Source organism: Mustela lutreola, chromosome 10 (genome assembly GCF_030435805.1).
Source record: "Mustela lutreola isolate mMusLut2 chromosome 10, mMusLut2.pri, whole genome shotgun sequence".
NCBI classification, from domain to species: domain Eukaryota; kingdom Metazoa; phylum Chordata; class Mammalia; order Carnivora; family Mustelidae; genus Mustela; species Mustela lutreola.
In genome coordinates this window covers 41,606,963-41,633,236 of record NC_081299.1, presented here as the reverse complement: position 1 = coordinate 41,633,236, position 26,274 = coordinate 41,606,963, and the positions used below count along the sequence as shown (strand labels likewise).

Below are 26,274 nucleotides of genomic sequence, written 5' to 3'. Positions count from 1 at the left end.
CAGTGCCTCTGACTGACACAGATGGTGTACTACAACATGAAATAGAAGACTGACCCAGAAATGCTAGCTCTCATTCTCAAAAAGACAAAAACTATCATGTAATAGTTCCTCGGGTTATAAGAATTAGTACCATGGAATAGATAGGCAGAATCTAAGAGACTGGAACCAACTGAGAACAGGTTAATAATCTTGGATTTAAAATTACTAGACAATACTAAAGTTGCCTGACAAGGCCAAGATCAAGTTGTTTGCCATGAATCAGGTTAGTCAGTGTTCAACAAGGGCATTCTTGGCATTTGGGGCAGCCAATTCCTCACTGTTTAGCAGCCCAGGTCCCAGATTACTAAACACCAGTAGCAACCCCAGTCACTGTGACAAACAAGAACATCCCACCCTCCCATTACAAATGTCATCTAAGTACCTTCCCTGGTTCTCTGAACTAGAGAGTCAAAAAGTCAGTTCTAGAAATAAAGAATTACATATTTGCACATACAAACTTATTATACCACCAAAATATCACACCATATACTTTTATTATCAGAACTAACAAAATCTACTACAATCTATTATATTTATTTAACTTATTCTCCATTTTCCCAAGCTAGGGTATAAACTTCATGAAGTAAAGAACTAAAGTATTTCAATACTGATATCACAATGCCTGAAATAAAACAGGGACTTAACAAATGCTTACTGCTTACTTGATTACTAAAATTATTGCACACATGAATATATGAGCAGAGAAGCATTAATGTGGACTTATCTGGGAAGGCCTATATCACAGCACATTTGTCTTTGTAAAAAGACAAATTATGATGATTTATAATACATATTATATTCAATGTTCTCGCTAAGTACTGGTTAAAATGTTCCATTTGTGTGTTTTTGGTTTTTTTTTTAACTGAGGTCAGTTCCTTTGTTTTGTTGTTTACATATACTAAGGCTTATTCTTTGTAATGCAGAGTTTAATGATATTTTAATTGAGGTATAGCTGAGACACATTATATTAGTTGCAGGTGTACAACATAATGATTCAGTATTTATATATACTGCAAAAAGATCACCAGAATAAAGTCTAGTTAATATATGCCATCATACACAGTTACAGAATTTTTCACTATGACAACTTTTAAGATTCACTCTCTTAGCAAACTTTAAATATACAATGAAGTATTATTAACTACAGTTGCTATGCTGTGCATCACACCTCTATGACTTACTTGTTTTATAAGGTTTTATAACCTTTTGACTCCCTTCACCTATTTTGCCATTCTACCTGACTCCTACCCTTATTACCTCCCTCCCTCTATGAGCCTAGGGCTTGGGAGGTTTTTGTTTTTGTTTTATTTTTAGATTCCACATATAAGAGAGATCATAAGGTATCTGTTTATTTCTAACCATTTGTGTGTTTACATGTAATTTTCTTTACTGTGGCATTTCTGGATTCATTCTCAACTTTATCATTCACTGGCCAAATGAGTTTGTGGGAGTAATTTAAACTCTGCAACCTTCAGTTTTTCCTCATATGTAAAAATTAAATGTTAATATTCTCCTTCTATGGCTTTCATGAGGATTAAATGAGATAATACACGGAAAATGTAGTACACAGTAGGAACTGAGTGAATGATAACGCCTTTCTTATTTCCCTTTTCTTTCCTTTCAAAACTTCCCATTCATGGCTTTCTACATAACAAATCCTACTGCCAAATTGGTAAGGTTTTTTAAAAAATTTTATTTATTTATTTAACAGAGAGAGAGAGAGAGAGATCACAAATAGGCAGAGGCAGGCAGAGAGAGAAGGGAGGGAAGCAGGCTCCCTGCTGAGCAGAGACCCCCGATGCGGGGTTCGATTCCAGGACCCTGAGACCACAACCTGATTTGAAGGCAGAGGCTTAATCCACTGAGTCACCTAGGTGCCCCAGATAAACAAGTTTTATACTCAAGTACCATGTGTGCCTATTTATGCTCCCTTACTGTGTGCATAACACTTAGCCTTTGAAAACTCTTGAAAATTCAAATCAGCAAATGTTCACTTATTTCTTCCCAATTTAGAATAAGAGTGGAAAAACTGATATCCCAGGTCTTTAAAAAAGTACTGTAATTATGACAAAAAATAACTGCCTTTCAAGAACAAACACAGGAAAGTGCTTGTAAATGACCAATATCCAGCTATTCACAAAGACAAGTGACAATAACAACTTGTAAAAATTCTTTTTTTTTTTTTAAAGAATTCTTTTTTTTTTTTTTAAAGATTTTATTTATTTATTTGACAGGCAGAGATCACAAGTAGGTTTAGAGGCAGGCAGAGAGAGAGGAGGAAGCAGGCTCCCTGATGAGCAGAGAGCCCGATGTGGGGCTCGATCCCAGGACCCTGGGATCATGACCTGAGCTGAAGGCAGAGGCTTTAACCCACTGAGCCACCCAGGTGCCCCCAACTTGTAAAAATTCTTAAGTGCAGAAGAGTACTTTACCCTGGGCTATTAGCAAATACCAAAATCAATGCAGCAAGAGCTAAAGCAGTTCTGATTCCAATTCTGCCTCTATCCAAACACCTGTTCCAACTTGACTGTTATTAACTGAAAACAAAAATAATTATTAGTCATTTTAGGAGTATACCACAGGAAGGTCTTTTATAAAGGTCTCTAATTCGACCCTGCAATTTTATTTCTAATCCACGTTACACAGGAAGACAGATACAACAACAGAATTATAAGAAAACAAATTCCACATAAAACCTTAAACTTATTTGAAGTTACCAGACTGGTTTCCTCTAAGATGCTATAAATTAATTTTTATGTTCTGTTATTATTTTTTAAATAACCACATTGCGTTTTAAGTTTTATGTGTAGGTTAAAAAGTGCTAATTTGTAAAAGGCAAGCAATTAAAACATGTCCTTTTTTTTTTTTTTAAAGATTTTATTTATTTATTTGACAGAGAGAAATCACAAGTAGATGGAGAGGCAGGCAGAGAGAGAGAGAGAGGGAAGCAGGCTCTCTGCTGAGCAGAGAGCCCAATGCGGGACTCAATCCCAGGACTCTGAGATCACGACCTGAGCCGAAGGCAGCGGCTTAACCCACTGAGCCACCCAGGCGCCCCCATGTCCCTTTTTTTAAAGCCATATTTTGGCTATTCTGCATTTTTAAAACTTATTATTACAGAAATTTTCAATCATATAAAAATAGACATAACAGTATAAAAAACGCCTAAGTGTCAGTGCCCAGATGAAACAATTACTAAAGCAAATCCTCACCTACTTCTCTCTCATTTAATCATTTTGGAACAAATCTCATATATCATCTTTAAATATTTCAATATATATCTCTGAAACACAGGGACTATCTTAAAATTAAGATTTCTTAAAATTAACAATTTCTTAATATCAGTTATCTGAACAATGTTAACATTTTTTAATGGTCTTTTTTCTTAATAGACTCTCTTTTTTATTTTTTTTTCTTTTTAAGATTTTATTTATTTTTTTCACAAACGGAGATCACAAGTAGGCAGAGAAGCAGGCAGAGAGAGAGGAGGAAGCAGGCTCCCAGCTGAGCAGAGAGCCCGATGAGAGCCTCGATCCCAGGACCCTGGGATCATGACCTGAGCTGAAGGCAGAGGCTTTAATCCACAGAGCCACCCAGGCCCCCTAGACTCTCTTTTTTAGAGCAGTTTTGGGTTTACAACAAAATGAAGCAGACATTAAACGGCACTCGATATACCCCTCCCCAACACATGCCCTAGTCTCTGCCATTATCAACATCACTCATTCTAAGTTTCCCAAGGTTGAAGCTTAGATAATTGACTTTAGCTCTTTCTTTTCTAATTTATGCATTTAATGCTGCATTATTATTATATTCTTTTACATTTTATTTTATTTAACTTTTTAATATTATGCTTGAAGCAGAAATCAAAGAGGTCCATATACTATGATTAGTGAATGTCTCAAGTCTCTTATTATATAGGTTCTCCTTCAAAAATATTTTATCAAAAGAATTGAGTCATTTGTCTTGTACTTTCCCACAATATGGATTTCATTGATTGCCTTCTTGTGGTGATATTTTTTAATGTATTTCTCTAACTTCCTATTTCCTATAAATTGACTGCTAGATCTAGAAACTAATCAGATTCAAATATGCTTTTTCTGAGACTATCTCATATAGTTAATTTTTTTTTTTAAGATTTTATTTACCTATTTGACAGAGGGAGAGACAGCAAGAGAGGGAACACAAACAGGAGGAGTCGGAGAGGGAGAATCAGGCTTCCTGCTGAGCAGGGAGCTCCACAAGAGGCTTGATCCCAGAACCCTGGGATCATGACCTGAACCAAAGGCAGAGGACTAACCACTGAACCACCCAGACACCCCCATCCCAAATTATTATTATTTTTTAAAGATTTTATTTGTTTATTTGATAGACAAGTAGGCAGAGAGGCAGGCAGAGGGAGAGGAGGAAGCAGGCTCCCTGCCAAGCAGAGAGCCCGACTCGGGGCTCGATCCCAGGACCCCGGGATTATGACCCCAGCCGAAGGCAGAAGCTTTAACCAACTGAGCCACCCAGGCACCCCCCAAATTATTTTTAATCAAATCAATATTAAGAACCACTATTAAGAATTAAAAACAAAAAGAAAATGAGAACAATTACCCAGAATTCCAATTAAAATTACTTGTTTTGTATTTTACGTGTTCACTTTATATATACATGTTTTATTGACCAAGAGCAACTTTTATAATTATAAGCAAAGCATAACTATGAGTTTGCATTTTATTTTATACATATATCATCATAGACATTTTTCAAACTGCCTTATAATTATTTTTAGTGGTCAATCCAGATGTATATATCATTTATTTGTCATTATCCAATTTTGGACAGAAATTGTTTTAAATGTATTTGCTATTTAAAGTAACACTAGGGACGTCTGGGTAGTTTAGTTGGTTAAATATCCAAGAACTCAACTCAGTTCTTGATCTCAGAGTTGTGATTTCAAGCCCCATTCTGGGCTCCATATAGCATGGAGCCTACTATGGAGCCTACTTAAAACCAAAAAAAGCCCTTTGAGCTTAATAAATAAATAAAGTAACACTAAAATGAACATCTTTTTGCCTTACAGTTCTTGCTCATTAGGAATTATTTTCCCCAAAAGGAATTATTAGCTCCAAGAACTGACACTTATGGTATTTTAAATGTATAAACATGGTGATTTCAACTTAACATCACCTGCATAGAGTATTATCAAGTTCCTATTGTTCCCTGTATAAATATGAAATTTTCATTTTTACCTCATAATAACTAATAAATTTAAATATTTCTCTACTGTCTACTAACCCACTTAAACCTCTTTTGCCCATTTACATACTGAAAATGTGATGGTTTTAACAAAAGACACTTTTGTCATTTGACATTCTGTAACCAACTTCTAATTTGTTCTGTCAAAGGAAGCCATTTAAGACTCAATATCCTACTCTGAGTTTTTCAAGTAATTTTCTTCTGGCTTAAAAAAACATTGTGACTGGGGTGTCTGGCTGGCTCAGGTGGTAGAGCATGCAACTCGTGGATCTTAGGGTCGTGGACTCTGGGGAGCACCATGTTAAGTGTAGAGATCAGTTAAAAAAAAATTGACGTGACACCTGGGTGGCAGAGTTGGCTAAGTGTCTAACTCCAGTTTCCACTCAGGTTGTGATCTCAGCATTGTGAGACTGAGATTATGCTGGGCTCAGTGCAAAGTCTCCTTAAGATTCTCTCCCTTTCCCCCTTCACCCCTCTCCTTCCCTCTCCACAATGATAACTTGTGTGCTCTTTCTCTCTAAAATAAATAAATAGACCTTTGGAAAAAAATTGTGACCAACCTAGATGAAATGGACAAATTCCTAAAAATACAAAACCTGCCATATCTGAATCAGGGAGAAAGAGAAAATCAAAATATATCTATAACTAGTAAGGAGACTAAATCAATAATCAAAAACCTCTCAACAACAACAAAAAAGCTCTAAATAAAATGGCCTCATTGGTAAATTTTACCAAACATTTAAAGAACGCCAATCCTTCTCAAACTCTTCCCAAAAACTGAAAGGAAAAGAACCTTCCCTAACTTTCTGTGAGGACATTACCCTGACAAGAAAGCCAAACAAAGGCACTACAAAAAAACTATAAGCCAATATCCCTTCTGAACACTGAAGCAAAAAATATCCTCAATAAAATACTAGTAAACCAAATTCAGCAGCACATTAAAAGGATTACGATCAAGTGGGATTTATTCCTTGAATGTAAGGATGGTTCAACATAGGAAAATCAATGTAAGACACAACATTAATAGAGTGGAGAAAAAATCTACATGATCACTGATACAGAAAAAACATTTAACAAAATTCAACACCTTTACATGGTAAAAACATGCAACAAACTTAGAAAGAAATTACCTCAAAGGCCATATAAAAAATTGACAGCTAACATACGTAACAGTGAAAGACCAAAAGCTTTTCCTCTAAGATAGGAATAAGATAAGGACGTACACTTTTATCACTTATATTCAAGCTTAGTATTTGAAGTTCAGCCAGAACAATTAGGCAAGGAAAACAAATAGGCATTCAAATTGGAAATTAATAAGTAAAATTATCTCTGTTTACACATGGCATAATCCTATATGTAAAAAATACTAAAGATTCCATATACAAAACTGTAAAAACTAATAAATTCAACAAGTTTGCAGGATATAAAGGAAACACACAAAACCTATTGTATTTTTTAAAAAATATTTTTATTTCTTTATTTGACAGAGATCACAAGGAGTCAGAAGGCAGGCAGAGAGAGAGGAGGAAGGAGACTCCCCACAGAGCAGAGAGCCCGATGTGGGGCTCGGTCCCAGGACCCTGGGATCATGACTTGAGCCGAAGGCAGAGGCTTTAAACCACTGAGCCACCCAGGCGCCCCTGAATTTTTTTTTTTTTTTAGATTTATTTATTTACTTGAGAAAGAGAGAGCACATGGGGGTGGAAGCTGCAGGGGAGAGGGTGTAGAATCTCAAGCAGACGCCCCGCTGAGTGCAGCCAGACTTGGGACTTGATCTCACCACTCTGAGGTAACGATCCCATCCAAAACCAAGTCAAATGCTCAACTGACTGGGCCACCCAGGAACCCCCAAAAATCAGTTGTATTTCTGTACACTAATAATGAATAAGTCAAAAATGAAATTAGGAAAATGATTCCATTTATAATAGAATCAAGAATACTTAGGAATTAACTTAACCAAGGAGGTAAGGGATTGTACACTGAAAATAATAAAAGATTGCTGAAAAAAATTAAAGATATAAATATGTAAAAAGACAATTCATGAATTGGAAGACATTATTGTTAAGATGTCTATATTATCCAGGGTGCCTTTGTGACTCATTTGCTTGAGCAACTAACTCTTGGTTTCAGTTCAGGTCATGATCTTCAAGTGGTGAGATCCAGCCTGGAGCTGGGCTTGCACTCAGCGTGGAGCCTGCTGGAGATTCTCTCCCTCTCCTTCTCCTGCCCCTCTGCTCCTCCCCATACTGGCTTGTGTACTCACTCTCTCTCAAAATATATAAAGAAATAAAATCTTTTTAAAAAGATATCTATCCTATCCAAAGTTATCTAAACAGACTCAATGTTATCTCCATCTAAACCCCATGATGATCTTCACAGAAATAGAAAAATTCATCCTTACATTAATATGGAATATCAAGGGATCCCAAGTGGCTAAAATAATCTTGACAAAAAACAAAGTTGGAAGATTCCCACTTTATGGATTAAAAATATACTACAAAGCTACAGTAATCAAAACAGTATATGAGTATAAACACAGACATCAAGAACCATGGAATTAAAGTGAGCCTAGAAATACACTCTCACATATATGAAGTCAAATGATTTTGACATGGGTGTAAGACAGTTCAATGGGCAAAGAAGAGTGTTTTGAATAAATGGTGCTGGGCAAATTAGATATCCATATTCAAAAGAATGAAATTAGACTCAACATACAAAAATTAACTCACAATGGATTAAAAAACTAAATGTAAGTGCTAAAACTATAAAACTCTTAGAAGAAAATATAGGGGAATAGCTTCATGATTTTTGGTTTGGCAATGATTCCTTGGATATGATACAAAAAGCACAGGCAACAAAAGAAAACTGGCTGAACACCCAAATTTAAAACTTTGTTGCATCAAGAGGCACTATCAACAGAGTAAGAAAGGTAACTTATGAAATGAAAGAAAATATTTGCAAGTCAGATAGCTGACAGAGAATTGATATCCAGAATCTATAGGGAACTCTATAAGTCAACAAAAAACACTTTATAAAGAAACTACAGGCAGTTTTCCATAAAGACATAATTAAAATAAAAGTTACCATTTAATGATAATCCACTACATATAGTGCTAGGTAACATATTTATTACTTCTAATACTCATAATTAATTCATTCAGCAGATCTTTATTATATAATTGTACAAGCTAAGTATTATCACCTTTATCTTACAGATGATCAAAGTGTCTTGCCTGAGATCATAAAGAAGCTAGCGAATGACTATAAAGTTATCCTGAATCTAGGTTTTCAGAAATATTGTTTTTTTTTAAGATTTTATTTATTTATTTGACAGACAGAGATCACAAGTAGGCAGAGAGGAAGGCAGAGAGAGAAGAAGGGAAGCAGGATCCCCACTGAGCAGAGAGCCCGATTTGGGTCTTGATCCCAGGATCCTGGGATCATGACCTGAGCGGAAGGCAGAGGCTTTAATCCACTGAGTCACCAAGTCGCCCCAAATATTGGTCTCTTTTGCTCTAAAGTGCTCTTAATACATTTCAACAAACTTTCAGTGTGAAAAATTACTACTTCTCTGCTTCCCAAGGGGCACAAACAGTGGTCATGTTTTTAATACCAGAGAACAAAACAAACCTTGAGAAAATTGATCCCTGAAGTTATAAATAAACATTATCTTAACGTGCTTTTTACTCCGTCTTATGAAGATTATTCTGTATTCACTACCCAATTCTCAACTGTTAAACAAAACTGTTAACTCAAGTTACTAAAAAGTAAACTGAGAGTAATTTAAAATGTAACTTTTTTTTAAATAAGAAATTGCCGGGCACCTGGGTGGCTCAGTGGGTTAAGCCGCTGCCTTCTGCTCAGGTCATGATCTCAGGGACCTGGGATCGAGTCCCGCATCGGGCACTCTGCTCAGCAGGGAGCCTGCTTCCTCCTCTCTCTCTCTCTGCCTGCCTCTATGCCTACTTGTGATCTCTCTCTGTCAAATAAATAAATAAAATCTTAAAAAAAAAAAAAAAAAGAAAGAAATTGCCATGAAGGCGCTCCTGGGTGGCTCAGTGGGTTAAGCCTCTGCCTTCATGGTCTCACGGTCCTGGGATGGAGCCCTGCATCAGTCTCCCTGCTTGGTGAGGAGACCGCTTCCCCCCCGCCCTCTCTCCCTCTGCCTCTCTGTCTAGTTGTGATCTCTGATGTCAAGTAAATAAATAAAATCTTTAAAAAAAAAAGAAAGAAAAGAAAAGAAACTGCCATCTAATAAAATAAGTACCAGATATTTTTCAACTTTCTTTTAAAAATATATTTGCTTTGAAAATACGGTATAGGGACGCCTGGGTGGCTCAATTGGTTGGACAACTGCCTTTGGCTCAGGTCATGATCCCGGAGTCCTGGGATCAAGTCCTGCATCGGGCTCCCAGCTCCATGCAGAGTCTGCTTCTCCCTCTGACCTTCTCCTTGCTCATGCTCTCTCTCTCACTGTCCCTCTCTCAAATAAATAAATAAAATCTTAAAAAAAAAAAAAGAAGAAGAAAATACGGTATAAATACAGGCATTCCTCAAGAAATGCTAAGAAAACCACATAAAAATCAACATAAAACCTACTGAGTTGTTTCATTTTTATCTTGTCAACTATATTTAAAGAAAAATAACATGAATTATATATTAAAAAAAAAAAAACAACACTGACAGTTCCACTATCTCAATTTCTTCAACTGAAAAGAAGGAGTAATAAACCCTTCACATGGACTTAAGAGGTAGATAATAACTTACAGAGTATATACCAAAGCTTTAGCTACCTTCTGTTTCCTTCTTAGCTGGCTGCTTAGGAGCTCTGTAGTCCTAAGTCCAAGTGTTGCTACAGTGGCTCTTTTACTAAGTTAAGGACCTCAATTTTATCACTCCCCATTTGTTTGTTTGTTTGTTTGTTTTTCCCTGAAACCACTGCATACTGCTTTGTAGTGTAGGTTCTACATGTCAAAGAGCCTAAGTTTGAATCCTAACTCCACTTATTGGCTGTGTGATTCTGAACAAGTTACTTAATTTCTGTAGGCCTATTTCATCCTTTATAAAATGTAGACTATAACCCTAGCTACTTCACAGGTATTATGTATATTAAATAGGATAATATAAATAGCATTTAGAAAGTGCCTGGCTCACAGTCAACATTCAATAAATATTAGGCATCTCATTCTCACCACTACTACCACTGTCATCATCGTCTATCTGCTTCCCACCACAAAGCATGTGCAGCTTTGTAACTGTTTTATTACTTATTTCATATATTTAAGTTTTGTCATCTATGGAAGCATGAGCAGTCTGTTTTTTTTAAGACTTTTTTTAATTTATTTGACAGAGAGAGATCACAAGTAGGTGGAGAGGCAGGCAGAAAGAGAGGAAGAAGCAGGCTCCCTGCCAAGCAGAGAGCCCAATGTGGGGCTCGATCCCAAGACCCTGAGATCACGACCTGAGCAGAAGGCAGAGGCTTTAACCCACTGAGCCACCCAGACGCCCGAGCAGTCTGTTTTAATAGGGTAGCCATTCTCCTTTTTAATTTCATCCCTTTGGCTGAAACAGAACACTAAACAGTAAGTAAATCCTTGCTGAATGAATCAATAAAATAAATGGAAATGGACAGAGAGATGGCACCATAGATTGGCCCTATAGAACTTTTCTTGCTTCTCCAATAATTGCTTGTATCACAAAGATAACATAACAAGCTCACAATGACTCCAAAGACAAATACCTTATCCCATGAAGTCAGGACTGCACTAGTATAAAATGACTGAAAATTTGATACCCAGTCTCACAGGGCTATCAAAATTTCAATCTAACTAGGTTTTACTTTCCTACTCAAAGGTAACTATCTCGCCCCTCGGAAAACTTCATCACCTATTTTACCTCTCTCAGTGTTTATATTTTCTATATGACGTATGAGCCAAGGAGATGTAAATGTCTTCATGCTCTCACCAATAAATCCATAATCCTACCTTTATCAGTCAGTTCCCACCTTCTCTTCCTTTCCCTTAGGTCAAATCCTCAACATGTGTGTAGATCCCATCCCTTGGCCTCCTCAAGGATTTTGCTCTTCCTGTGATCAATCCCACTTTTTTTAAAACAAAAAACAAAACAAAAAAAAAAACCTGTCTAAAGGCTCATTCATTACACTACATAAATATAATAGTATCCCCCATTCTTTAAAAAATTCATCGATAGGGATGCTTTGGGTGGCTCAGTTAGTTAAGCATCTGCCTTTGGCTCAGGTCATAATCCCTTGCTCAGAAGAGAGCTGCTTCTTCCTCTGCCTGCTTCTCCCTCTGCTTGTGCTCCCACGCTCTCTCTGACAAATAAAATCTTAAAAATTCATCTATAACCATTTTCATCTAGTAAGTGCTCCAATTTTTTCTATTTTCCCTTACAGCAGAACTTCTTGAAAAAAACCATCTCTACCTCCTCACTTCTTACTCCATTTTCAGCTCATACCCCATTTTCCACCTGTTCTGGTTTCTGTATCCATAGCTGCTGTACCGAGTCTGGTCCCTCTTCCTATCCACATGTTCTTGACTTCTTTAGTCAAGTACTTTATATTAGGTGATAACTCCTTTCCTTTGACAAACTACATTCTTCTTTTGACTTCCAGACACCACATTTTCCTTGTTTTCTGCCTCTCTGGCCGTGCCTCCTCAGTCACTTGTACCAGGTCCTCCTCCACTTGACTTCAGTGGCTCAGCCGTGGGCCCCTTCTCTTCACTCTGTAAATTCTTCCCTAGGTAAGCTCATCCATTCCCATGGCTTCCCATTCCTCACATGACCTGCAGAATACTACATGATCTAGTCCCTGGCATCCTCTCTAAGTTCTTTTTATGCGACTCTTGCCTTACTATACCATGCTGGATTCCTTTAAGTTTCTTGTATAAGTGCCTTCCTAGCTCAGTCCAGCTGTTCTCTCTTCCTGAAGTATTTTCTCTTTGAATGGCTGACTCCTCAACTACCATGTGTCATCTAAAATGTCATTTCTCAGAGGCCTTCCCAGATCTGCCTCCCACCCCATCTTTTATATTATCCTCCCTTATTAATTTCCTTCATAACCCTCATCACAATTGGCAATTATACATTTGTTTGTTTTTGGTCATTCCCACTAATCTTTACATAAGGGTTCACAATGCCATCCGTATAAACTCAGCACCCAGCACAGTAACAGATAAATAACAAGCATTCAATGTGTACGTAAATTAATGATCTGGCATTCACTTATTCATTCACTAACAAACATTTATTGAGCAATTTGTAGGTGACAGGTACTGTGCTAGATGCTGGGGACAAAAGATAAATCAGAATCACTCTCAAGATCCTTATTACACTGAGAAGGACAGAGACAATACTGTGCGATAAGTGCTATGACATGGGTAAGGCCAACTTCTTGAAGAATGTGAATGTACAATATTTCCCTAACTTCTTTAGAAACCAAGGTTAATCCAAATGTTTTTCCTGTTTTACCATGCTAGAATGGCTCAGATCATAATGTCAATTATAAGACAGGTTTTTAGGCAGAGTAAAGGAAAACTGAATTGCTGAGGAATATTCTATTTAAAGCATCCATTTCTTACTCTCATATCTATTGTTTCCCATCAATAGGTAAGTAAATATGAAATCAGGAAAATAAACTCATTTTGGTTTGAAACCGTCCTTAAATAAGAGAAACATACAACTAATTTAAAATATTTTCCAAAGATCTTACATCCATTATATTCTGAATTTGCCACCATCATCTGAAGACTCAAGGTGTTACATGGAAAGATGTACTGCTGCATTAAGGGACAGTATTCACTCACTTGTTTGTTTATCCAACAAAAATTCTGTAAGCAACCATTATGTGCCAGGACTAAGGATACAGGAGTAATCAAGGCAGAAAATATACTTATCGTCACTGAGTTTTTAGACTCAAATTGGAGAGACAAAAAATAAGAAAATACAGAAATAAAATCATAATTGTAAAGTTAATAAATTATTTCTAACACTTATAATCAAGAAACAACAAAGAAATTCTACAGAAATGTATTTTTTAAAATGTTTGGTTAAGGGGCAGCCTGGCTAGTTAACTGGTAGGTACACACTCTTGATCTTGGGGTTATGAGTTCAAGCCCCATGTTGGGCACACAGGTTACTTTAAAAAAAAAAAAAAAAAGAAAGAAAGAAAAGAAAAAGGAAAAAAATTAAGAAAATGTTTGGTTAAATACCCAGAGATACTTTTAAAATAATTAAAAGTGAATACATCTAAGAATGAAAGGAACATAGACTAGAAGAAAATATCTGTACAAAATATCTGATTTTTAAAAAACCTTGTAACTTATGAAATATAAAAAGAGCTTTTGGGGCGCCTGGGTGGCTCAGTGGGTTAAAGCCTCTGCCTTTGGCTCAGGTCATGATCTCAGGGTTCTGGGATTGAGTCCCGCATCGGGCTCTCTGCTCAGCAGCGAGCCTGCTTCCTCCTCTCTCTCTCTCTGCCTTCCTCTCTGCCTACTTGTGATCTCTCTCTGTCAAATAAATAAATAAAATCTTTAAAGAAAAAAAAAAGAGCTTTTAAAATTCAATAATAAGAAAACATCCCAATTAAAACTGGACAAAAGATCTGAACAGACACCTCAACAAATAAAAACAGACAGCAAATAAGCATATGAAAGGATGTTCACCATATGTCATTAGGGAATTGCAAAGAATTGCAAATTAAAACAAAAATGAGAAACTACCACACACCTATATGAATAGTTAAAATCCAAAACTGACAACACCAAATGCAGGTGAAGATGTGGGGCAAGAACTCTCACTTACTGCTGATGGGAATACAAAAAGGTACAGCCACTTTGGAAGACACTATGGCAGTTTCTTACCAAGAGAAACATAAGCTTACCATATGATCCAGCGATCATGTTCCTAGGTTTTTATACAAATGAGGTGAAAACTTATGTCCACGCAAAAACCTGCACATGAATGTTTACAATAGCTTTACTTACAATTGCCAAAAATGAGAAGCAATGAAGATGTCATTCAACAGCTGAATGAATAAACAAGCTGTGGTATACCCATACAATAACATATTCATAAATACGAAGAAATGAACTATCAAGTCACAAAAGACATGGAGGTTCCTTGACACTGGTTTTGGCAATGATGTTTTTTAGTTCTTTGACACCAAAACCAAAGAAAATAAACGTAAAGATAAACAAGTAGGACTACATCACCTAAAAAGCTTCTGCACAGTAGAGGAAACCATCAACAAAATGAAAAGGGAACCTATGGAATGAGAGAAAATACTTGCAAATCATATATCTGCTAAGGGTTAATATTTAAAATACATGAAGAACTCATACAACTTAATAGAAAAATCTGATTAAAGAAGGGGGCAGAAGATCTGAACAGACATGGCCAAGAAGTACATAAAAAGCTGCTCAACATCACTAATCATCAGGGAAATGCAAATCAAACCCACAGTGAGACATCAATGGCACACCTGTTAGAATGGCTATCAAAAAGAAAAGAGATAACAACTGTTGGTAGTGATATGGAGAAAAGAAAACCCTTGTGCAATATTAGTGGGAATGTAAATTGAAGCATCTACTATGAAAAACAGTATGAAGGTTCTTCTAAAAATTAAAAATAGAACTACCATATGACCTAGCAATTCTGTTTCTGGACAGTCATCCAAAAAAAAAAAAAAAAAAGAAAGAAGACACTAATTCAAAAACATTATCTGTATCCCCCAAGTTCTTTGCAGCATTATTTACAATAGCCAAGATACAGTAACAACCTGTATGTCCCTTAATGGGTAAGTGAAGAAAATACAGTATACATTGTGTATACATATACACAATGGTATTTTATTCACCCATAAAAAAGGGGGAAATCTTCTTTTCCATCTGGGCTGCTGACATGCTTCTAGCCTGAGGAAGACCCGGAAACTTTGGGCCCACGTGAGCCATGGCCACGGCGGCATCCACAAGCACCGGAAGCACCCAGGAGGCCAGGATAATGCTGGTGGCCTGTATTACCATAGGATCTTAGGATTATACTTCGAAAAATATCACCCAGGTTACTTTGTAAAAGTCGGTATGAGACATTACCACTTAAAGAGAAACCAGAGCTTCTGCCCAACTGTCAACCTTGATAAACTGTGGACCTTGGTCAGTGAGCAGACACAGGTAAATGCCACCAAAAACAAGACTGGAGTTGCTCCTATCATTGATGTGATGCGATTGGGCTACTACAAAAAGTTTTGTGAAAGGGAAAACTCCCAAAACAGCCTGTCAGGCCAAACTCTTCTGGAGAAGAACAGAGAAGTTAAGGGTGTCAGCTGCCTGTATTCTAGCAGCTTGAAGCCACATATGGGGAGGTTCATTAAATGTTAACAAGTGCTTTTTTTTAAAAAAAAAAAAAGGGGGGGGGAGTGGGGGATCTTGTTATTTACAACAGTAGGATGGACCTTGAGGGCATTATGCTAAGTAAATGTTAGAGAAAGACAAATACTGTATGAGCTCACTTATATGTAGAAACTATTTTAAAAAATAAATAAATAAAGCTCACAGAGAAAACAGATTAGTGGATGCCAGAGGTGGGAATTGAGGGCTGGGAAAATTGGGTAAGGTTATTTTATAACTCATTATAAAATAAGTCCTGGAGATGTAGTGTATATCATGGTGACTATAGTTAATAGTACTGTATTGCATATTTGAAAGTTGCTGAGAGTAAATCTTTTTTTTTTTTTTTTTAAAGATTTTATTTATTTATTTGACAGAGAGAGATCACAAGTAGACAGAGAGGCAGGCAGAGAGAGAAAGAGAGGAGGAAGCAGGCCCCCTGCTGAGCAGAGAGCCCGATGCGGGGCTCGATCCCAGGACCCTGAGATCATGACCTGAGCCGAAGGCAGCGGCTTAATCCACTGAGCCACCCAGGTGCCCCGAGTAAATCTTTTTTTAATAAAAATTATTTTCAAGTGATCTCTATACCCAGTGAGGGCTTGACATTAATGACTCCAAGATCAAGAGTTGCATACTCCACCCACTGAGCCAACGAGGTACCCCTCAGAAAGTAAATCTTAAAAGTTCTCATCACAAAAAAAGTTTTGTAACTATGTGTGGTAACATATATTAACTAGATTTATTGGGGTGATCATTTCACAATATATGCAAATATCAAATCATTATCTTACACACCTGATACTGATATAATGTATTTCAATTATACCTCATTTTTTTAAAAGACATGGAGGAAACTTAAATGCATATTACTAAGTGAAAGAAGCCAGTATGAAAAGGTTACATAACTGTAGGGAGAGTAAAAACATCAGTGACTTCAGCAGTTAAGTGGGAGGAAGGAAGGCACAAGGCGGGGCACAAAGGATTTTTAGGTTAGTATAATTATTCTATAGGATACCATAATAGGATACATAATATGCATTTATCAAAACCCACAGAACTTTTTAACACAAAGAGTGAATCTAAAGTAAACTACAGTATGTATTTATTTTATAGACCTTCAGTTAATAACAATATATTGTATTGGTTCATCAATTTTTAAAAATGTAGCACATAATTGGCAAGATGCTAATAATGGGGTCAAATGGGGGGGTATGGGAACTCTATACCTGCTGTTCAGTTTTTCTGCTCTAAAAAATAGTCTGTTGTTTTTTAAATGGGTATATTCAGAGGTAGACATGAGGTTGTCATCATAAACATTATTTTTTCAAATATTTATTTATTTATTTATTTGACACAGAGAGAGACAGAGAGAGAGAGCACAAGCAGGGGGAGTGGCAGGCAGGCAGGCAAAGGGAAGAGAAGCAGGCTCCCTGCTGAGCAAGGAGCCCAATGGGGGGCTCAATCCCAGAACCCTGGGATCATTACCTGAGCCGAAGGCAGCTGCTTAACCAACCAGCCGAAGGCGCCCCATAAATATTATTTTAAAGTAATATTAAAATACACTGTATTTTAACTAACCGGAATTGAAATTTTTAAAAAAAGTGTACCATAAGGGGCACCTGGGTGGTGTAATCAGTAGGGTGTCTGACTCCTGGTTTGGCCCCAGGTCAGGATCTTGGGCAGTCATGAAATCGAGCCCTGGGTAGCTCCACATTCAGCAGGGACCTTGCCTGGGACTCTTGTTCTCCCTCTGCCCTTTCCCTCTCCCTCTAAAATAAATAAATAACTCTTTTTTTTTAAAAGGCGCCATGAACTGAGGAGTATGATTCTCGATGCCTGAGTTCCAAAATAGGTAAAATAAAATGAAGTCAATCCAATATGAAATAAAAGGAAACAAGAACAGAAGAATAGTATTCCAGTACTTCTGTCCTTGTAGAGATGAGGAAGGTCGTGGCACATTCTAGAGCTCTCAAGATCAAAATATTTATAATACCTGAATGAAGTCAATATTGACAAATACCCTTAGAGTCCTGCTAAAACATTACATTATGATATAAATCACATTTGGTATCAGGCAAGTTTGTCATAACTAATGCAACAGGCATTAGTTACTAAATTAAAAACATCTTAACTGAAGGCTGTTTTGTCATCTGTGATTCAATTTCATGGCATTATACAGAGAGACACTATTATAATGAGGGTCTTACATGCTTTAAATGATCAACATATACTTGAACACTGGCAGGTAACAAGGTGACAAGGGAAAGACTCTCTTACCTGGCTGCCTTTTTAATTTTATTTATTTATTTACTTATTTTTAAAGATTTTATTTATTTATTTGACAGAGAGAGAGAGACACAGCGAGAGAGGGAACACAAGCAGGTGGCGAGGGAGAGGGAGAAGCAGGCTTCCCACTGAGCAGGGAGCCCGATGCAGCTCCATCCCAGAACCCTGAGATCAGGACCTGAGCCAAAGGCAGATGCTTAGCAACCGACTGACCCACCCAGGCACCCGGGCTGCCTTTTTTAAATATACGGCATTTACAATTACAAATTTCATTTACAAATTATGACATTTATCTAACCTCTATTTAAACATAGTTGAAAATAATCTTCAATTCAGTCAAGATTCTTTGACCAAAGTCAAAGCATAAAATAACACAGACTGACAGCACAGACAGACATGATTTTGCATATCTTGTCATCTTAGGTTATAGTACTGAAAATAATTTTCCTATGGTTAAAAAATAAGCACCATCAAATTTTTTCATACTTGGGACGCCTGGGTGGCTCAGTTGGTTGGACGACTGCCTTCGGCTCAGGTCATGATCCTGGATTCCTGGGATCGAGTCCCGCATCAGGCTCCCAGCTCCATGGGGAGTCTGCTTCTCTCTCTGACCTTCTCCTCGCTCATGCTCTCTCTCACTGTCTCTCTCTCAAATAAATAAATAAAATATTAAAAAAAAAAAAAAATTTTTCATACTCCAAAATAATATTATTTTATCCCAGATAGCACTGAAAACATTACAACTTCCCCTAATATTTTAGGTGAACATAATGCTATATTCTGTAATATTACTGAATAAAAATATTGTTAGCTTCTAAAAAAGTTAGTTTAAAAAATGTGTTTTATTCTTGGTTTTAAATTTGAAGTTCTTTTAAATATGATATTTTAATTTTCAAGGTATATTTTCACTTAATTAAACTAAAAATTGGGTATTACAACATAGATAACAAAATATTATATATATATATATATATTTTTTTTTTTTTTTAAAGATTTACCTATCTGAGAGAGAGAGAGACTGAGAATATATGAGTGAGGGGAGGGCCAGAGGGAGAGAATCAGTTCAGGCAGGCACCCCACTGAGCAATAGCCAGCCCCTCGGGGGCTCCATCCCATGACCTATGAGATCAACACCTGAGACAAAAACCAAGAGCGGGACGGTTAAACGACTGAGCCACACAGGTGCCCCGATAGTTCTGTTATGCACTTTTATATATAAAATTACTCCTGACATTATTAATGTCAAAATACAAGCAGAGTTAGGGGGCTCCTGGGTGGCTTAGTCATTAAGCATCTGCCTTCCGCTCAAGTCATGATCCCAGGGGACTGGGATGGAGCCCAAATCAGGCTCCCTGCTGAGCGCTTCTCTCGCTGTGTCTCTGTCAAATAAAGAAATAAAATCTTTAAAAAAAGAAAAGCAGGGCGCCTGGGTGGCTCAGACGGTTAAGCGTCTGCCTTCAGCTCATGTCATGATCCTAGGGTCCTGCAATCAAACCCTCATTGGGCTCCCTGATCAAAGGGGAGCCCCTTTCTCCCTCTACCGCTTTCCTTGCTTGTGCTGTTTCACTCTCTCTCTCTCAAATAAATAAATAAAATCTTTAAAAAATAAAATTAAATAGGGCGCCTGGGTGGCTCAGTGGGTTAAAGCCTCTGCCTTCGGCTCAGGTCATGATCCCAGGGTCCTGGGATCGAGGCCGGAGTTGGGCTCTCTGCTCAGCAGGGAGCCTGTTTCCCTTCCTCTCTCTCTGCCTGCCTCTCTGCCTACTTGTGATCTCTGTCAAATAAATAAATAAATAAATATTTTTTATAGATAAATAAGAAAAGCAGAGTTAGATACTGACTGTATTTTTCATTCTATACATAAACATGTTATATAAATTATATAAATTTATAAAATATTTATATAGCCTATAAATACAAAACTATATCAAATTAACATTTTATAATTACATTTATAAATGCTCATTATGTTAAATATCTATAATCCTAAGTGTCTGTAAGGGGGAAACTTGTCAGAACTACATTAAAAATTAATCTGGATCATTTTCCAATATGTCTTTTTTTTTTTTTTTAAGATTTTATTTATTTGACAGACAGAGATCACAAGTAGGCAGAGGGGCAGGCAGAGAGAGAGAGGAAGCAGGCTCCCAAGCAGAGAGCCTGATGCGGGGCTCGATCCCAGGACCCTGGGATCATGACCTGAGCCAAAGGTAGAGGCTTTAACCCACCGAGCCACCCAGGTGCCTCTCAATATGTCATTTTGACATCAGGCTTGTCATCAAACTATTTTTCTAATAAACTCTAAGTGAAGAAGATCATGTGTGCCTATAGGGATACTGAAGAAATTCATACTGGAAATGAATCAAAAAGGCAACAGTATCTGCAAAATAAAACCTTCAGTATAGCATACTTGACACCTTGATAAATAGCATTTCAGTTTAACTGAGATGACTTCCAGAAAACACACTTCAAAATGCACAGCACACTTCAAAATGTTTAATGGTGCATTCTTCCCACAAAGTGACTGACCTTAGCTCATCAGTACATTTAGTAATAATTTTATAGAGATAAATCATTGCCAGCACAAATCATTCTATTTCCTTTTCTATTTTTTAAAAAAAAAGTTTTTTTTAAGATTTTATTTATTTATTTGCCAGAGACAGAGGGAGAGAGAGCGACTGAGCACAGGCAGACAAAGAGGCAGGCAGAGGCAGAGGGAGAAGCAGGCTCCCTGCCGAGCAAGGAGCCCGATGTGGGACTCGATCCCAGGATGCTGGGATCATGACCTGAGCCGAAGGCAGCTGCTTAACCAAATGAGCCACCCAGGCGTCCCTCTATTTTTTTTTTTTAAAAAGTTTATATAAGCTCTTTCAGAGAGCTTCAAGGAAACAGAAATAGTCTATGCAATCCCTTCCTTTTACAGAAGAGGAAACAGAAGCCTAGAGCTCTTTCATACCCATTCCAGTGTTCTTTTCTACATTAACTCTCTTGCAGTTCTCTTCTCTGTTCTATTTATTCACATTACTAATGCAGTAAAAAACAAAACAAAACAAAACCAAAAACACATCTACTTTGAGTTATACTTTAAAAATCAATTACAAAGGAAAAAATAATTGTGAGTAAACTGGAGTGATATATATTACCATCAATAAATCTCTCCTTGTTCAATGACTTGGTGCCCATTTTATTCCATTTCTACTTTGTAAGTCAAGACTTGATATATCAAAAAAACTTGAATAGGGGTGCCTGGGTGGCTCAGTGGGGTAACCTCTGCCTTCAGCTCAGGTCATAGTCCCAGGATCCTGGGATAGAGCCCCACATCAGGCTCTCTGCTCAGCGGGGAGCCAGCTTCTCCCTCTTTCTCTGCCTGCCTCTCTGCCTACTTGTGATCTCTCCCTCTCTCTCTGTCAAATAAATAAATAAAATCTTAAAAAAAAAAAAACAAAACTAAAATCCCGCTACTTTGGTAATTTCACCTGAGAGTCCCACTCAAAATTTTTATCTTCCTTTCAAAGTCAAATACTCAAATTCCCAATCCTTTACTGCTGCCCAAAACTAATGTTCACCCAAAGACAAAAAATCATATTTCTAGAAGCAATTTAAGCACAGATGAATCTTGTTGCTATGTCCAATGTAGTAAAAAGAGCATAAGGCTTTGGAGTCACACAGATTTGTCTTGAAATCCACACACTCTTGGGAGACCTAAGTGGCTCAGCTGGTTAAGTGTCTGCTTGTGGCTCAAGGTCCTGGGATAACTCCACCTTGGGCTCCTGCTGAGCCAGTGGGGAGTCTGCTTGTCTATCTGCTCCTTCCCCTCCTCACACTCTCTCTCTCAAATAAATAAATAAAATCTTAAAAAAAAAAAAAAATCCATGCACTCTAATTTTCAAACTCTGAGGACTGAGGTACATTTTTCTCATCTGTAACTATATTTCAGAGAACTGTAATATTAGACAAGCCTAGCATAAAGTGGAAGTGTCAAAAAATAGTTATTCTTTTTTTTTTAATTTGACAGAGAGAGATCACAAGTAGGCAGAGAGGCAGGCAGAGAGAGAAGGGGAAGCAGGCTCCCCACTGAGCAGACAGCCCGATGCAGGGCTTGATCTCAGAACCCTGAGATCATGACCTGAGCTAAAGGCAGAGGCTTAACCCACTGAGCCACCCAGGTGCCTTCAAAAATGTTATTCTATTTTCATCTTTCACACCATCTCAAACAAATACAAAATATCCAGGTAATAATTATAGTTCAAGAAGTTTTACTTTTTAAAGAATTTTTTTTCAAGATTTTATTTATTTATTTGACAGACAGAGATCACAGGTAGGCAGGAAAGCAGGCAGAGAGAGAGGAGGAAGCAGGCTCCCTGCTGAGCGGAGAGCCCGATGCAGGGCTCAATCCCAGGACCCTGGGATCATACATAACCTGAGCGGAAGGAAGAGGCTTTAACCCATTGAGCCACCCAGGTGCCCCTTAAAGAATATTTTTATGTTTATTTCTATTAAATAGTAAATAGAGCAGTCATTAACCAGATAGTAACAAGTAAATAATAACTGGCCACATCAGAGATGGTAATGGTTGACCAGGGATGCTTGGGCAGCTTAGCTGGTTAAGTGCCTACTTTTGGCTCAGGTAATGATCCCAGGGTCCTGGGACAGAGCCCTGCTTTAGACTGCTTGCTCAGTGTGGAATCTGCTTCTCTCTTTCCCTCTGCCCCTCCCTTCCTCACCCCACCTCCCGCCATGTGTGTGCTCTCTCAAATAAATAAAATCTTAGAAAGAAAAAAAAGAAAATAACCAAATAGAAGATATGTGACATTTTTTCTTTTAGAAATTTTTCACTTTCAAAACTTCTCTTTCCTTAACTCTTAAACTCAATGCTTTCTTAGTCCTCTGAAGTCGAATGATCAAATAAAAAGAGGTCAAAATGGAACTTAAGAGAGAATGAAAAACCATGATCTGAAGCTGGTGATTTCCATAGGAAATTAATATGGATATGTAGTAATGGTGATCATTTGAACTTAAGAAAGCATCTTTTGGGGAAAGAACTCTGTACTCTTTCTACACTATAATTTATTGCCTATTATACAGGAGAAGTAGGGATTATGTTGTTATATGGAGCAATTATCTAAATTAATAATGTGTGAAATCATAAAATAAAACTCACATTTGCTGAGCATTTTAGAGTATGACATACTTTTCCAATTAACAATGAAGACAGGAATGGAATCCAGATATCTCGATCTCCATTTTAGTAATAGAGATAAACTGCAACATTTTAATACTTTCATAAATTCTAGTGTAATTATTTTATATTCTACTTAATTACATTTTACCAAGATGAATGTTACAACAATTCTACTGCTTATCAGGAATTGAATATAAGCTTTAAACTATGCTAGATAATTTCCCACAGTTTTCTGTTAACTCCTTCTATATTCAAGTATTTTCATCTTGACCCACTCTTCTGTAAGATGAATTTCCCTTTCCCCACTGATTTTCCACCTGTATTCTGATGTGATCTCATTTTTCTCATATACTTTAGACTCTGTCCCACAAATTATATCCACTTTTTTATATCTCCCTCTCCAAAGAGTCGTTTTTTGTTCATTCCAAATAGTCATTTTGTAACATGACTGATTCCCTCTGCCATTCTTCGAAAAATTAAGCTTTCATTCTCAATTATCTATTTTGTTCATACTGCTATTATAAATGAGGAGACGTGCTAGAAGCAGTATGACTGAAAGAATGCTAGTTTGGGGCTGCTGGTGGCTCAGGCAGTTAAGTGTTTCACTTTTGGTTCTGGCTCAGGTCATGATCTCATGAGCCATGGGATCCAGTCCCATGTGGGGCTTTGCACTCAGTGGGGAGTCTGCTTAAGTTTCTCTCCCTCTGTCTCTCCCCCTATTCAGGCTGTCAGTGTCTCTTTCTTGTAGATAAATAAATCAGTCTTTAAAGAAAAAAAAAGGAGTACTAGTTTTAAAGCTGGCTCTAGCACCTTCAAGCTGTGAGATCCTACGCATATTCCTTGACCATTCAGAGTCTCTGATTCTTAACCTATCATTTAGGAAAAAGTTAACAACCCATTCTACAAGAGTATAATGAGAATAAATATAAAATATATATAACTAGCTCTTAATATAATGTCTTCTACTTTGCTATGGGATGGTCTGTTTGTCTACTCAGATCAGAGGTTCACGATTTTTTTAGGATTTTTTTTTTTAACTCCAGGAAATCCAGATTTTCTCCCAAATTACTGAAACCAGTGCCCTTAATTACAAACTCCATGAGATCATATATCACAATTTTTGTATCTCTAAATCTCTAATACTTAGCCCAGAACCCTTCATATATTAGATGCTTAATATATGCTTGTTAAAGAGTATTAAGCTTTTTTTATTAAGTACAGAAATTACTGGATATGCAAACTAAATTTCTTTTTTTCAATAGTAAACATTACTTTACAAAATCCCATTGCTTGGGGTATTTTTCTAGCTATATTCCCAGTATGATCTCATTACTAGCTAGAAAAAATATACCTATGTTTTTAAGCTCTTTTCTTCTGAGAAGCTCAAGGATTTTTTACACAGACCTTATCTCATCAATCCTTAGAACATCCCTGAGGTAACTGGAGATGAAAAGGAAAAAAAATAGAATATGAATCCATAATCCACATGAATCTATAAATTCATAAATTCTACTCAGAAAAACTCCCATCTACTTTTTTCAGTTTATATGCATTTTGCTACCATTTCTATTCTAAATCCACCTAAGTTACCTATTTATTCATTACATCTGGATATGCTGATGTGGGGCAAAAGCGTTACTATTTGCTCAAGAGAGCAAAGTTTTCAGAAAGTATTATACAGAGTAAGTAACACAAAGAACAACATAAAAATGACAACTCTAATTGCTTAAAAGAAAACTGACTACTGAGGCAACTGACTACAGGTTTACTTTAGACTACTAGCTATTTAGGAATTAGACACATTATTTTCTTCAAATTTTAATAATCAGAGACCAGCAGCCCAATCACAGCTTTCACTTTCTTCTGCTCCCCATCACTTGGTTCTTTTGTACCCTTATAGTAGCCCTTACTGACTACCCACCCAGGAACCATTATCCTCCTTTTCCATATTAATAGAATCCCACTTCGGTTCAGGCAACATTGGGCTCAGCCCCAGGGAATGATCATGACTGATCTTCTTAGCTAATTCTAGCAATCCTATTCCCCTTTCTAAATGATTGGTATAAAATTGGACCTGTGATCTACAACTGGCCAAAAAATTGAAAGAAGTTGCTAAGGATTCTTTCCTCCCTGATGAGAGGGCAGCAAGAACAGGCTACTTAATATATACACGTGCAAAGCTGGAAAAAAATTCATCTTTTGCCCCCAACCAATTTCCCTGTACTTGAGAAGTTGCCAGCTTGAATTTAATGCATAGAGCTGTACAACTCTCTTGCAACCACAAGTGGAAGACCAAGAAAACTTTAGTGATTCTGACTCCACCCAGACATAAGTGACTCTCTATCTTTCAGGCTTCCTGTTATATAAAATGTTATTTTTGTCACGTCACTAAGGATCAGATACTCTATGCCTTAAAGCTGAAAGCATCCTAATTAACACAAGTAGGCCAATAAATCAGAAAAGAAGGGAAGTACACATTTAATTACTAAGCACTTACTATTACATTAGTAATCTCATTTATGAAAATTACTAATCTTTCTATTTTGTTTTTATAAAAACAAAAGCTATTAAGCTTTTATAGTTAATAGTAAGGATGTTAAAATGGAAATCCATACCTGAAACCAAACTTTGCATTCTTTTTAAATATATAAAATTCCCTTCCTCCTTGTTTACAGTTCTTTGTTAAAAAGATAAACCACTAGCAAGCAAAACTCAGGAAGAGCTAAGGAATATCCATTATTCTTATAACCTTGTCATAGGATCTATAGCCCTCAACTCTACTTTGTATCAGAGTTACATGGAGATGGGTGCATGGCTGAGTGGCTCAGTCCGTTAAGTTTCTGACTCTTGGTTTTGGCTCAGGTTGTGATCTCAGGGTCATGAAATTGAGCCCTGGGTCCAGCTCCATCCACACTGAACACGGAGTCTGCTTGTGACTCCCTCTCCCCCTCACTCCCCTCAGATAAATCTTTAAAAAAAAAATGACATTGGGGGAAAAGACAAAATATGTGTATATGTGTATAAAAAGTTTCAGAATGTCTAGCAGAGTGACCAAAATCCTACACCAAAAAGTAGGATGGATTTCAAGTGTAATATTCAATTTCCCAAGAATTAAAAAAA

The 26,274-nt window shown here is 37.0% G+C and overlaps 1 protein-coding gene and 1 pseudogene across 3 annotated transcripts in view; one reads left to right on the top strand and one right to left on the bottom strand.

Moving 5' to 3' along the window:
* ZFYVE9 (zinc finger FYVE-type containing 9) overlaps positions 1 to 26,274 on the bottom strand; it is a 142,227-nt gene that overhangs the window by 93,952 nt on the left and 22,001 nt on the right. The gene's annotated exons all lie outside the window — the stretch shown is intronic.
* On the top strand, positions 15,084 to 15,645 carry LOC131809820 (large ribosomal subunit protein uL15-like; annotated as a pseudogene).